Genomic DNA, 14,868 nt, shown 5'->3' on the forward strand with positions numbered 1-14,868 from the left:
GGAGGGGGGGGAGAGATGCTCACCCACATCCCCGGGGGGGGGACACACACGCCTGGCGGAGGGGAGGGGGGAGCGCTGGTCAGAAAGAGAGTCCACCTTTCCAGTGCTTATATACCCAGCGAAGCATCCCAAACACGCGAGCGGCCCCTGCGCCCGCTCTCCCCTCCCTGACCATATTTAGTCAACCACGGCAAAAAATAGCCCGTCAGCTGGGGGCTGCGAGCGGTATTTGGAGTTCAGTCGCTCCTCACAGCCCATTGACTACTGGTCCTGCAGGGTCCTGACTCTGCCTTTTTTTTTTTTTCTTTTTTTTTTTTTCCCCCTTGCTATTTTTAGCTAGGCCAAATAAAGTGGGAGCTCATCTTACTTTAGGCCGCTGGCCCGAGGTTTCGCAGGGGCCCTGGCTATGTTTGGTAAGCGCCGGCATTGGGAGACATGGAGGGGAGACCTTGTCCGTGCCGGAAGACCTTTGGCTCCCTCCTGTATTTATTTTTTTCCTCTCCTTTTCTTTCTTTCATTTGTATTTCTTCCTCCATGGTAGAAAAGTATCCAGGCGAGAAGGTGAGGAAGAAGCTCAAGGGATCCTGATTTTCATAGAATCATAGAATGGTTTAGGTTGGGAGGGACCTTAAAGATCATCTCATTCCAACCCCCCTGCCATGGGCAGGGACACCTCCCACCAGCCCAGGTTACTCATTTTCACCTTACAGAGGGAAGAACTGGGATTCGAAGACCTCATGCTGGGGCCAAGTCCCTCACCACAAGGTCCTGGACACCCCCTTGTCCAGCCACATCTGTCCTCATGTGTCCCCAAAGGTGCCGAAGGCTGGGAAGGTGTTGGACCTTCTGCCCTACCTGGTGAGCAGCCCAGCCAGCCAGGGAAACCCCTCCTGCCACGGTGGGTTAATAGGGGTCACCAACACAGCAGTGTCTCCTGGGCCTTGAGGCCATGGGAGCTTTCCAGCCTCCAAAGCTTCACCCAGCAGTACACTGAAGAGGGGCAATTTTAGCAGCACAGGCACTGCCCTTGGCTTGCACCCAGAGAAGCAGGTGAACGTCTTTAGAAACTCGTGTTAGACCTGGCTTCAAAGTAAAGATGTCCAGGAGAGCAGAGCCTTGGAGATGTCACCTTGGGAGAGCGGATAAATGATGACAGACATGACATTGGCCGCATTCAGCCCACCTGTCCTGCTTGTTTGCAGCAGACCCCCATCCTGGAGCACCTCCTGAACCCAGCGGCCCCTCCTGCCCTGCCCACACCAGGTCTCTACACTGTGTCACCTCATTGAGGCTCGACCAAGAGGACCACGACTTATCCTCACACCCCAAGCGCACCTCATGCTGCTGATGGATCACCACCATGGGGCAGACTTTGGGGGACTGGGGCTGGAGGAACCGGTATCTGCCAACACGTGCTCAGGTGGTGGTGGCTGGATGTGGAGCTGGGGTGGGAAGTTTGCATGAACCCCAGTGTGGTGCCCAACACCCTCTGCTCCCATCAGCGATCAATGAATGTGGAGCAATGTGTGATGGAGACTCCCACCCACGGGGTCTGTGCACTGCTGCGCCGGAGACCAGGCAGTGCCGGTCCCAACGGATACCTCCAGTTAGGACATCCGTGTGAGACTGTCAGGCGACACTCATCTGTGGTTGTCTGATAGCAAGTCATCTAAGGGTGGGAACGGCTGCAGGAACCACCCCATGGTGCCACGAGGTGGGAAGGGCTCCCAGGAGGTCCCAGCGGTGCTTCCCCGTGCCCTGAGGTCTGAGCTCCCCAGCTCCCAGGACGATGCCAGAAATAGCTGCTACGGCTGACGCGGCTGCTCTCTGTCCTGGACTGTTTTGGCTCTTTCTCTGTCCCAGCTGAGGGCTCTCCTGAACCCGCTCTGGGGCATTGGATTTCCCTCTGCCCCCCCCGTCCCAAGGACAGGCTGTCCCACACCGTCACGGTTTGGATAGCCCAGGACTGCATCTGTGGCAGCAAAACCATGAAGTCACGTGTCCCTGAGGTGCCAGAGCCATGTCTGTGGTGGCCACAACACAGAGCAGCCCTCAGGCAGGTCTACCAAAGGGACCCAGGGACCAAACCTGCCACCACACCCCGAGAGAGAGCCTGTAGGAGCGCTTCTCCCCCCTCCCCACTGCTCTGCCCCCACCCGGTCCTTGTGACCACCAAGGTCCCCTTTGCACCTTCGGCTCACGGCCCTGCAGAACAGCCGGGAAATTCCCTGCAGTGGCACAACCCACATCCATTGTTTTTTTCTCCTCTTTTCCATCGCTGCAGGGATGTCCGAGCCGCCCCCCCTCGGGCATCAGCCAGGGCTTTCAACGCTTTCCCAGCTCATGCCCGTTCAATAACTGAAGCCATGGAAGCCTTTCTCCACCCCAGCTCACACCAAGGCCGCCCCAAATTCATCCAGGAAGATCTTTACCCAAAATAGCGGCCCAGCCAGCACAGGGGGAGATGGTTGCCCGGTACCCTCTGGGGAGCACTGTGGGGTTTTTGAGAACCCGAGTGCCAAAAGCGACAGGTTCTCACACTCTTTTCCGCCCCATCAGAAATCACAAAGTCCCCGGGAGGAGCGGCTCCCGGTGCCCCGGCGGGACCCTGCAGGGCGGCAGCGGAGCTGTGAAGAGCCGCTCGCTATCGCAGGCGCAATCGTGCCCTTCTTTGGATCGAGGGAGTTGTTATCACATCCCTGACAGGTTCCCCGGGGTTGAGAATCCATCCCGACACCAAGATATGTTGGGAACGGGAGCAAACTATAAACGGAGATGAACCAAAAGCAAATCTCAGATGTGAATTAAGAGAGAGTATAAAACCCAAACCTGCTTTTTTGCACACAGATTTCTTCCCTTCACTAATTGATTTACACCGCGCTCGCCCTTGAGCTCGCAGGGACTAAAATATCTGCGTTCCTCTCCAAAATGCATGGCATCTTTTTATCAGGACTTGGGCTGGAGCTTGCTCCATGCGCCAGTAATGCTGCGAGCTCGGCGTGTAGAGAGTGCCAGGAGAGGTGGGTCCTGAATGCCACAGCCTGCCAGACTTCATAGATATATTTGCATACACCCATAAATATATACATATATATGTGTGCAGGAAATAATTCTGCATTATAGCTCCTTTAACCGAAGAAACCTGAGGACGATGCACGGCAGACTGTAAACCCGAACCGGTTCAAAATGTTGCGTGAGAGAGATTGCAACACTCCGAACAAAATGCAAGATGTTACTTTAAAAGAAGCAGGCTTGGGCTTTTGAATTTATGTAACCTAAACTGATTTTGTCTGTTTGAAATTGTTGTTGCGTGTTGGGAATCTCAAAGAGGCGAGGAGCGAAGCTGCAGACGTTTCCTTTGGAGCCCAAGATTACAAACCCCTCTACTTCTCCTTGCAGCTCCAAAGCTGTTAATGGTTTGCTTCATTTTATTAACAGCAGACAAGAAAAAAAAAAAAATTCCTCCTCAGAGCATGTGTGAGGTGACAAGTTGGATAATAACAGCTCCTTTGGAAGCTTTTATAGTACATTAGGCAAACATAGTGGATGTTTATAGACTTTTAAAAATGCTGATTATATAAAAATGCATTTATAGCCTTCTAAAATACCAAGCTACTGTAATATAAATATTTCTAATAATAAAAAATTAAAAATGCAGACTATTGACCCAATTAGAGCATTTTTTTTTTTTTTATTGATTTCTGGTTTTCTTTGGGCCAAAAGCCGATCTCGAACTGAAAGACTCGACGGTGCCCTGTCCAAGTTTTCACACCCTGCAGAAGATGCTGCAGTTGCCTGGATGAAACCAAACCCACCCAACCATCCACCCTGTTCACCCTCCCCACACCCCCAAACACCTCCAGTTCGAGGGGGATCCTGGAAAAGCCAGACACCTCCCAGCAACCTGCTGGTGGCCTTCCCACCTCGCCGGTGGTGAGGAGGCTCTTGGTCACCCGGTGGTTGGTCTTCCTCTGTTCTCCATAAGAACTTGTATGAATAATTAATTTTTTTATTGGCACAGAAGCCGGACTGTGGCTCTGTCCTGTTCGCAGCTGATAAGGTTGCTGAGGATGTGCCTTCTCTCTTTTTTGTCTCTTTTTCATACTTTGACCTGAAATTCCATCACTGGGTGGAATTCGCTCTTGCCAACAGCGGTTGTCTCAACACAGATAAATTATTCCCCCAAATTAAGGTCTTGACAAATTGGCACATCCCTGCCAAAACCAAATACCCCAAACACCTAGTGAAAAGATGAGTTATTCTTTCTTTTATAAAAGCAAATCTTTTCTTGGCTTTGCCTTTTATTAATGACCGGGAAAGAGCAGCTCCGGGCTTTGGAGCTGCCCGCAAAGTCCCCCAAGTCAGCACGAGATCTGGCTCTTACATCACGCCACTGTAACACCTCATACATGGTTTGACCCAAAAGAAGAATGTTTATTTCAGTTTCATCTTCCTCAAGATAATTTTCTTCCTTTTGGTAACTGAAGTTCATTTTTTTTAATAAAAAGTACCTTTTCTGTGCAGGGTCCCACCTCTCCGTTAACTGAGCCCATTGCAACATTTCACATTACTCGAGAAAACCTCAATGCCGCTGGCGAAGTCAGACCGAGGGAAGGACCTGCCCGCAACCCTCCCACCAGACGAAAGCAGCGATTGCATCACCATTTTGCAACGTAATGGTGCTTAAAAACACATCTCCTAACTTCTCCCAGAGGCCCCCTCCGGCCTCTTCCAATGTACAGGGATATAATGTGTCTGTGTGATGCACAATCCGTGTGGATATGATGCAAAAGGTGCTTTTTGGGGGGGTTTGTTTGTTTTTTTGTTGTTTGTTTGGTTTGGTTTGTTTTTTTTTCCCAAGCTTTTCCCTTTTGTTTGGTGTTTCTGGCAAGAGAAAGAAAATAAAATTGTTTTGGAAAACCAATGACAAACAGATAACACACCGCTAACCCCCTTCCCTCCCAAAATCCTGATGTGGGAGACAGTGGTGTGATGCTCTTCTCTTTTTTAATGGGGAAACTGAGGCAGGAGAAGGGGTTGCTTTGCCCGGGGAGGAAGGACATGGCTGGGGAGTGCTGGGACAGCCCGCGCTGCTTCCCCGCATCCCCCCGGGGAGCTCAGCCACCTCCGGGGCTTATCAGCATCTCGCTGTTGGCGGATGAAACGGTGACAGGAAAGATAACTTGGCCAATTACCCACCAGCTGACTCGAGTTCATTCACATGTTGAGGGCTTTTTTTCCGTTCAGCGAGATGTAAGGGTTGGGTTTTTCTTCGACTTTTTAGAAGTTGTGAAATACAGCCGTCGGAAGCTCGCATAGCGATGAAATACGGCTGTTTCACCGGCTGGCTGGGAGATTTTCGGTATCTCTGTATGCATATATATGCAAAACCAGCGCGGCATTTCTGCAGTTTGGGTGTGTAATATAATGCTCTTTGTTTTGGAAGGTATTTCTCTGAAGATACTAACCACCTCGCTTCCGAACACGCATGTTTTTCGGTTATTAGAGGTTTCTATCCTGCATTGTTGGAGCAATATTAACAGCAGGCAAAAATGCAGCAGAATGGAAGATTTCCATAGTGGTCTATCTGTTTAAGTATTTATAAAGCACCAATCTCTCAGGTACCTGGCACTTACTGTGGTTTTAAAAGATTATTATGCTATCATACTATAAAGGAGAGAACAAAGGACCCCTCATAAATTTAACCAACCCCCCCTGTATTTTCTAATCTGTGTGATCTCTCTGAAACCTGGGATCTTCTTTTGTGTCAGGGACATTTATGTCTTCTCCGATGTCCTTCCAACAATAAGCATTCCAGCAACAGAGATTGCATTATATACTGTGGTTTCGTTTGTGGCAGAACAAAATTAAATGAGTACATAAATTACTCTGCTCCTGGAATAAAGAAACAAGCAAAAGAGCATTTTTTTAAAGTGGCTTCCCCCCCCCTCCCTCCCGATAGGATGAGTTAGATTTCCTGAAACCATGTGCAAATTAAAAAGTTCACAGTTCAGGCTTATTGTGAAAGCTAAATCTCAGCCTCATTTCAAGAGGCGGCGTATTTAGGGAGACACATTTGGATTTCTATAAGAACTTGTAATTGGTTTCCCACATCTTCCTTGAGCGAGCACGCCTCCCGCTCCCTCCCAGATTAACACTGGTGGTGCTCAACAGCAATAAGGACACTCGGGGCTTGGTGCACCCCCCACAACTATCTCCTGCTGTAATGGAGCACTGCAGCGTTCCTCCACGAAGACCCGTTACCTCGAATGACCCATACCCGAAATGCAGCAGTGCCTTTTGCACCCCCCAACGCAACCTGCTGCGGGGTACCACCCTCAGCGAGGTTTGGAGGAGCAAGAAGAGCATCCTCAGAAGGATGAGGGCTGTGGCAGGGACAGCAGTGGAGGTGGCCCAAGTCCTCTTGAGCACCTCCACCCCACCTCACTGAGCAGGAACCTGCTCTCAGGTTTCTAACCAGGTTCCTCCACTGCAAATCTCAGGCCAGGAGCGCCTGGGGTCACCGCTGGTGGCTGGGCAGAGCCAGGGCTGTACTAGACTGGTTTGGGAGCAGAGGAACTGGGAGAGGTTGGGAGAGAAACCAGATCAGGAACTGGCGGGAGAGAGGCGCAGGCTGGTGGGAAAAACAAAGTGCTGGACGGGCTCTGCGCTTTTTTGCTCAAACACAGCTTTTCCGTGCATACAGGATAAGGTAACAAGACGCATGATTTATTTAGCACAGAGAAAGCAGCTGTGCAGAGGAAGCGCGGGAGTTTTTAGGCGATCACGTTCGGTTCCTGAGGAGTCCCTTTTACAAACGCTCACCGCTTCGTTTTACCCCCTCCCCGCCTCTGGTTTCCCGACGGTTCCCTCCCCGTCAGGCTGTGCCGCACGGATGCTTTTGGCTCTCGCTCAGTCTTTGCTTCTGGTTTCACTTCAATTCCCTGAAGTTGCCGGGACTGCCTGGGTTTGAGGGGCACCCCACCACCTTTATCTGATCCATGAAACTGTTTCTGAGCTCCTGACGAGGCTCGAGCCGAGGAAATCCTGCGGTGCTGTGTTGAGGGTGTTAAAAACAAGCAAACCGCTGGAGCCGGGGGCATCAGTGGGGCTGCGCTGCCTGCCCAGGAGCAGGCGAGACATCCTCCGAGGGACATCCTCCGAGGGACCTGTGCCCGCAGCCTTGTGCGCGATGCTCTGCTAAGCCAAGCCCTTGCTTGGATCAAGCACTCTCCACAAGTTCACCTTTCCTACGGGGTCTGTGTTCCCCCCCCTCCCAAAACGCATTACACAGGACTTGTGCTGCTGGATGGGGTCAACCTCATCCATAAGGTTAATATCTCCTTTTGTGCAGGGCTGGGAATGAAACCGCATCACTTCCAGACACAGTGTCGGTGGTGCAGAGATCACCGGTTCTCCGAGGCCCGGGAGTCGCCCTGGGAAGCACGGCACGTACCCTCAGCCCTTCTGCAGAATTTCTAAGCGGTCTGGAATTAACTGTTCTCCTGCAAGTAACTCACTAATAGATGTGATTAGCAATTAAGAAAAACATTATTATCTGTCACATGGGATTGAGGAAATATTCATTGCAAGCCTGTGCGTGACAGCAGTAGGAAAAGGGTCCAGGAAGGCTAAGAAAATATCAGTAAGACAAAGTCAAGGAGGTTATCATAGGCAAAGACTTAATGATGGGAGAGGAAGCCAACAAGATGATCCATGAAAGATAGCAGCGAACAGCAGTGCCAGCCAGCAGAGCGTGCTCCGCGTTGCACTTACAGGAGAAGGCAATTTATCATCAGATATGGGTAAAAGTTCTTCTGAAAGATCCAAGAATCCTTTGATAAGTCAGGAAAGAAATCAACCAAAAAAACCCCTTAATCGAAGCAGCGAGCAAAAATAAATTAGCAAAACACGGTCCTCTGTACTCATTGTGACAGGCGGTTCAAAAACTTGCTGTTCTTAATCTCTGCTTTGTGCAAAGCCTTCCACATGGGTCTAAAATGTCTGAGGAGCTTTTAATGCAGTCCCTGCCCCTGCCAGACCTTCAACGGCAATTAGGCACCAACCCATGCAGACAGTTAGGTGCTCGGTAACATTTCCAAAAGTGCAAGCGGGGAATTAGGTGCTTACTTATGGCAAAGCGCTCCTGAAATTCAACTGAACTTCCTCCCACGTCTTAAGAGACCCAAGTACCTTTGGAAATCTTCTCCTTCCAGGCACACTAAGCTAAGCACAATCTACCTGAACGCGTTGTGACCAAGCCAGTTCTGGAAGAGCCACGTCAGAGAGCCCATGTTGAGAGGTGGTCAGATGGCATCTAGAGCACATCTAGACCCTGGTCAGTTATCTCCAACTGGAGCTTTCCCTGACTACTGGGACACGACGGCTTGGTGGAAGCAATTTTGTGCTTGCTACATTACAAACCCATAGCCACAGCATTTGTTCCTTTTCCCTAAAAAATACGGTGCCAATATAAGGGGAAGTAAACGGTACTTTTTTCTCAAGCTGCAAAAGTTAGCTTAGCTTTTCATGCTCAGACTGGATCAAGGTACAATATAGTCAAGAATAACTAATTTTCTCTTGAGATTGTTGGAATAATTGGAGCAAAGGCTGCTCTTTAGGAAGGACACGAGTAACCCTTAACGGTGTTCTGACTGAAAAGGCTCATCTCATCTGAAATTGTAAAGAAATTCCCTTCTGGAACAGATCTGGACATGAAGGGTCTAATGCAAATCTTGTTAAACTGACTGGCATCGGAGCCAAACCTCGTCAGGCTGGGTTTTGTTAGGACATACCTCTCGTGAGTCATGAACTTGTGGTGGTACCGAAAGGCTTTTGCCCATTCCTTTCGGTCATGCTTCTCTATTTATTTAACGTTAGCCAATTTATTCAAGTGTAAGTTAAGAACCAGTGGATTATAATAAATATTTATTGAAGTTTAACAAATCTGTAGGACCTGTATGTATGTTAATCCTCATTATAAGTGCTGTCAGTTGCCACTTAACCCACAGTAGCTGTCTTCCAAATTTGTTGTATTAAATACATATTTGAGATGACTAATTTACAGCATTAGCAGAATATATTTATGTCACATCCCATATTCCCTGCCTTTGCAGGCTCCTTACGGAGACTCTCTCAGGAGCCAGCCAAGGTGCCCAAAGCTGGCAGTGAAACCAACATTGTGAAAAGTCCACTGACCACCTTGTAAACCAGGAGTGCTGAAGAGAAGCAACCCTCAAACCAGTGGAGGGCACTGCTAGAGCCAAAGGTCTCCTTGGAAGTTGAAGCACAGAGCAGATGCCGCAGCCTTCTCCTTCATGGGGCCACCAGGAGTCCACGCCTTTGCCTCAGCCACATGTTCTGCCGCAGCCTGCTCGAAGTCAAGGCCCTGCTGTCTGCTACTCCTCCCGTGAATGCAGTTGAATTTGGCTTTCATGTTCAAAAGTTATTAAATGCTCACAGATTGTGAATGTCTAATCTACCTTTCTTTAGGAATCCACGTCAAGAAGCCCGGGGGTCCATCCAAAACTCACTGCGGTCAAATAAAGGCTCATTTTGATGCCATTGACACAAACCCAGATTTTCTCAGAAGTCCACCCACTAACAGCCCCCGTGGGTTTTGCACGCATCTGCCTCGGGGCTGCAGTTTTCCAAGTCAGCGCTGGACCTCTCCTTGCTTTTTGCGCTTGAATCGAGCGTGCGCCACAGTGCCTGTGCAATGAGGTGTGCGCCCATTCGAAGGTAGAGGTGAGGTGTGTTGTTCTGCAGTAATGGCATGGTAACTCCATTAGAAATAATGGTAATTATATTGTGACTCACCTTAACGCTACCACATTATATCCTAATGACTGTTCAGTTAATTCATTTTTATTGGCTGTGTCTTGGAATGGAGTTTCGGAGTGTGCCGCTAATGCATTGGAAATTAAGAGTGTACACGGGCCCGTGGGGTGATTCGTACCCAGCTGCGTATCGGCGCGCCTGCCTAAAGAAAAGAGATTGTGAAATCGAAAGGGATTTATGCAAGGAATAGGAAATGCAGCCCTGCCATGGGTGCGGCGGTAATGTCACCCCTGTTGAAATGCAAACAGGGCTCCCGCTGCGAAGAGCTCCCTGGAAAACTCAAGTAGGTGCCGTTGAACACAGGAAAATGGTATCAGCAAATGAATCGTCACCTGTTTTGTAGGGGACGGCGACTGTGGGAGACACACGGGCAGTACGCACCGAGAGAAACCACCTGGGCCTGCCCAAGCTGCAGCCCCAGTCTGCCGGCTAGGACCTCCTTCATTGACCTTTGCGCTAACGAGAGATAACAACCAGGCTCTTGGCTGAAGCTGGAGCTGGAGCCTTCCCTCCTGCTCCTTTATTTACAAGGAGAAGGCTCCTTTTGTCTGTTGTCTTTGCGGTTCATTATGACCGTGATTTATGGGGGGACAGCGTTTTTGCAAGGTGCAAATTACCTCTCTCCAGGGAGGACCTGGCTTCCCAGCGGAGTCTCCACCTCTCTGGTTTGTAGCTCTCCAGCCATCCAGACTGATCACCGCAGGTATTTTTAGAAGGTCATTCTGCAGCAGTAATTTCATCTAGTGATTTTATCTTCTGCCTTTTAGCAAATATTGTTATTTCCCACCCCCTCACCCCCCCGCTGTTTAAGATGGTGACAGGTTTTAATGTCAACACCAAATTACCCCATATTTCTCAGCCCAGTTCCTGAGCCAGGACCTCTGCTGACACATGGAGTCACGCTGGTTGTCATTCTCAGCGGAGGGACCGAGACCGTGTGAGCCTGGACGAATAAATTTCTTTCTTCCCTTTAGAGGTGGTCCCTCGAGACTATTTTTTTCAAGCAGAGGGATTTTCCACTCTGCAGGATGAAGAGTGCCATTCATAGAAAAAATATGTTAATGGAAGGGAGCTTCATGCCAGAATCTCTCTGCGTGTGTGTCAGCCTCAGCAGCAATGACAGTGCAGCTCCAGCAACAGGCTGCGTCGGCGAGCCGGGCTCGGAAGCTGCAGAAGGAGAAATGATCGTGTTTCTATAGACCCGAACAAAACAAAGAACACTTTTCTTTCTCGTTTGATCTGGATCTTTTGTTTTCATTTTTCTTTAATTGCAGGCATCAAATTTACAAGGGCAGAATGTCATTTTCCTCTTTAAAAAAAAAAAAAAAAAAAGGCATCCAGATTTCAAATAACTGTGCCATTTAATAACAGCCATTTTAAGGTAGGTCAACCCTGTGGCCCAAAACCCCTTGACAGTGTCCCTTTGATATATTCCATTAGCCAGCAAAGGGTTTGATGTAAACTGACATACATCTTTTAAAGGAGCAAACTGGATTGAGACGGCTGATAATCTCATTTTGTTGAAGGACTTCTACCCCGTTACCTTTAGCTCGAGGCTGAGGTCTCCAGCAGGAGTTGGATACAGCAGCAGGTTGGCGAGGAGACCTTCTCCGAGGTGGGTTGGAGCACGGGGACCGTGCCAAGCCCAGTAGCCACATCTCGCAGGGCAGCAAAGCGTAGCGATGCTTTTGAAATCCCTGCAGAGTCAACAAGTCACCCAGCGAGGAGCTCATTTAACCCAGCGTAGCTTAATTCTCCTCTTATTTGCGTATTGGTGAGGACAACACCTGGAGGCAGTCACAGGTGGCGCAGGAAAGACTGAGTCAGTTTTCTCTGCAAGGTCAAAGCGAGCCAGGCAGGTGAGACACTGTTCCCCTCCACCACAGCTCCGTCCGGGCAGCGTGAGTGGTCAACCAGCCCCGATGGGGTGGTGCACACACTGTAGGCACCCAAATGGTGATGAGCTTCTGACGCCAAGCTCAGCCCGTGCCTGCCCGGTCCTGCCCACCCCTGCCACCCATCCCTCTTCCTGGTGCCGCCGTGAGCAATGTGTCTTGGTGTCACTTTCGCCATGCAGGAAGGTGCCCTGATGGAGGCAGGGAGGACTGGAGGACATTGATGGTCCTCCCAGAAGTCTTGAAGTCAACTGGTACCTCTATTGGCAGTGACAACTCCTTACTCCATGAGGGCTCTTGTACCCCCATGAAGTGATCTTCATGCCACTAATGGGATGTGTAGCTTTGTCCTGGAGGCTTTGTCCAGTCCTTGGAGCACTATTCACAAATAATTTTGTCCAACATGTCCTAAAGGTCTTAGTTACATTTACTGTTCTGCCAAATAGCTGTTTCTTTCTGGTTTGGCACACAACATCTCATTCAGGAGAGAAGATAATTGTCTGGCTCAATAGCTGATCTATTTTCTACCCAATGATGGTTTCCCATTTTCAAAAGTTGATGATCGATCAGTTACATTAAGGATCACCAGGTGTAATAAGTTTACCGCATATTATGTTTATTCCAGCGTGGGAGGAATGCATTAGGCTTCGTATCATTCAAAGGGGATATAACTGATGTAACACTGTGCTGTATTTCACTTGACCCATGAAAATGGATGGGTCAAATTAAAATAGAACAATTTGCAGACTCCTGCTTAAAAGTCACAGTGGAACCTCCGGCCTACATTATCTGTAAAATTCAAACTGAGTCCATTTTTGGCTCAGACATGTTTACATTCTTATTGGGAAATATATTAAACTGTATTTAATGATATTAATGTAAAAGGCTGTATTTTTTTTTTTCCACCCAAGGCAACTGAGCCTCAAGCTCAGGACTTTAAGATACTACTGTAATTCAAATACTGATGTTATCTCTGCAAGATAGGTCTGGGCATGGAAGCAAAGCCTTTCCTCTTTTCCAAAAGAATCACAGTGATTTGGGAATCATTTCACCTCCTTTTGTTATGTTTCAAGTTTTAGATTATATTTTAATAAGTCTGCCGTACTGTACAGACAAAAGGATGTTCAGCTTCTGCTGTAATTAAAGAAAATCACTGCAATGGATAACATCGACTCAGCAGATTTCAAAGATCTTGCTTTCACCGCTCCAAACTCTGCCGCTCCTGGCGTACTGCAAAGCAGAGGCGGTCTCCGGGCTGCTGCGCTCAGGGGGGTTCGTCTCCCCCAACTTCAGCTTCTAAAGACAGGCGCTAAGTCAATCATTCAGCGTCTCACTGTAGGGCAGTTTGTCCCAAGCCAGCTTAGCCACCTGTGTTAAGCCTATTAATTTCTTCTGCACGAGCTCTGGGAGCAACCTGGGCAGGAGGCTGGCAACATGTCCCCAGCAACAGAAGAACTATCACTTTGATGTATCCCAAGAAAATCCCACGGGAGAATTATGCTTTTGGTGCTCCCATTAGCATCCCTGGCCGGTATCCAGACCTTCTCCCGGAATTTCGAGCTGCAATCAGCTTGTTAGACCAGACCCACTCTTGTCTACAACCACCATCGCCCGGTCAGAGCATCCCCCTGCAGATGTGGAGGAAATCTTTCCAGTGATATATTTCATAGATTTAAATAGACAGCGGAGCTCCCCTTAAAGGTTTTATTTCTTCCTCTCCCTTAGACAGGTTGGCTGTGGAAAAAATCACCTATAGTTAAAGTTAGTCCATTGGAAACTGTGAATATTATATTGTCCTTTGTGCAAGAAAGGAATTAAAGAAATGGATTTGGCCTTGATTTTTTCATTTGAACTTCTCTGCTTGAGCTGCACTTTTCTATTACCTCTGCGACTCTGCCTTCGTTATGTTATTAAAAGAAAAGTAATTTATGATTGCCAGTCTTGCAGTCTCTAATTATTTCTGGCTGTGCATCACAATTATTAACTCGAGTAACCACCCATTTTCTAACAGGATGAAAGACATTCAACCTCTTTTGGGTGAGTTACTCGGAGGCAGCCACACACCCATCCTTGCAAGCCACGGTGGCCGGTCAGTAACAGCACTTTTCCATTTTGATATGCTGTTTACACTTGGCGCAAGCCAGACGTAGGATTTACAGTGAAGATGAAACACAGTCACAGGTTACCTGAGGCTTGGGTTTGGTCCCTGGGTGTACTAAAGCATCTTGCACGGTTCATAGTCTCATTCCAGACCAGGCAATAAAGTACCGCTCAGCATGAGCTAGAATATCAACATATCACCGCTGTTCTCCTTTTTTTTTCCCCCTGGATTGCACTGGTTTTCCATTTACTTCTGGTGGGTAATGAAGACATCTGTTCTCATCCCAACAGCTCTCTGCAACTTGCTTTCTGAGAAACGGAATAGCGCTATTTCAGCGATTTTGATCAACTGAGAAAATACTGCCCTGTATTTATGGAGGTCAGAACAGTCATTATATTCAGGACATTTCTATGAAGAGTCCCAAGGAATGGACGATGAATGGGAAAATCAGATCTCTGAAACGAGTTCAGATACCCCAGCAATGTTTCACAGGCGGATCTTGGGTAAGAACATCTCAAGCAGAAATGCCCCAACCAGGTGTAGTGCTCGTGAAAAGCAGCAAAATACAAAAAAAGGCTGGGGAAGCCCCCACCTTTCACAACAGAGACCCCAAAGCCAGTGGGGAAACTCATTTTGTCTCGGCGAGTGTGCTTCCCCCCGCCCTGTGTCCCCCGGCCCCTCCGCTGACCGGTGTTGGAGCAGAAGCTTGGGATGCGCTCTGCCCAATTCCAGATTTCATCTCTATCAATCATTTTGCCATGTACCAGCACAAAAACATGCTCCCTGGCCCAAAGACAGCAATCAAAGTGCTCCATGCCAAACAACACATCTCCGCGAGCGAAGCCAGGCGGGACTGCTTTTGGGTCCAACCTCTCGCTTTTCTGTAACAAGACCGTTTGTCTATAAATCACACCCCTTTTTTACCATCTTTAAGATGGCCATTAGTTGGGTGAAACTACATGCAAAGGCAGGGGGGCGGGGGGGAATCTTTAAATATTTTGCCTTTATAGTTATATGTAGCTTTATTTCACA

General features: G+C 48.6%; 1 protein-coding gene across 1 annotated transcript in view; it reads left to right on the plus strand.

The window, feature by feature from the left end:
• GATA5 (GATA binding protein 5) overlaps positions 1-14,868 on the plus strand; it is a 184,006-nt gene that overhangs the window by 67,851 nt on the left and 101,287 nt on the right. The gene's annotated exons all lie outside the window — the stretch shown is intronic.

This window comes from Charadrius vociferus, unplaced genomic scaffold (assembly GCF_000708025.1).
Source record: "Charadrius vociferus isolate BGI_N301 unplaced genomic scaffold, ASM70802v2 scaffold259, whole genome shotgun sequence".
Lineage (NCBI taxonomy): Eukaryota > Metazoa > Chordata > Aves > Charadriiformes > Charadriidae > Charadrius > Charadrius vociferus.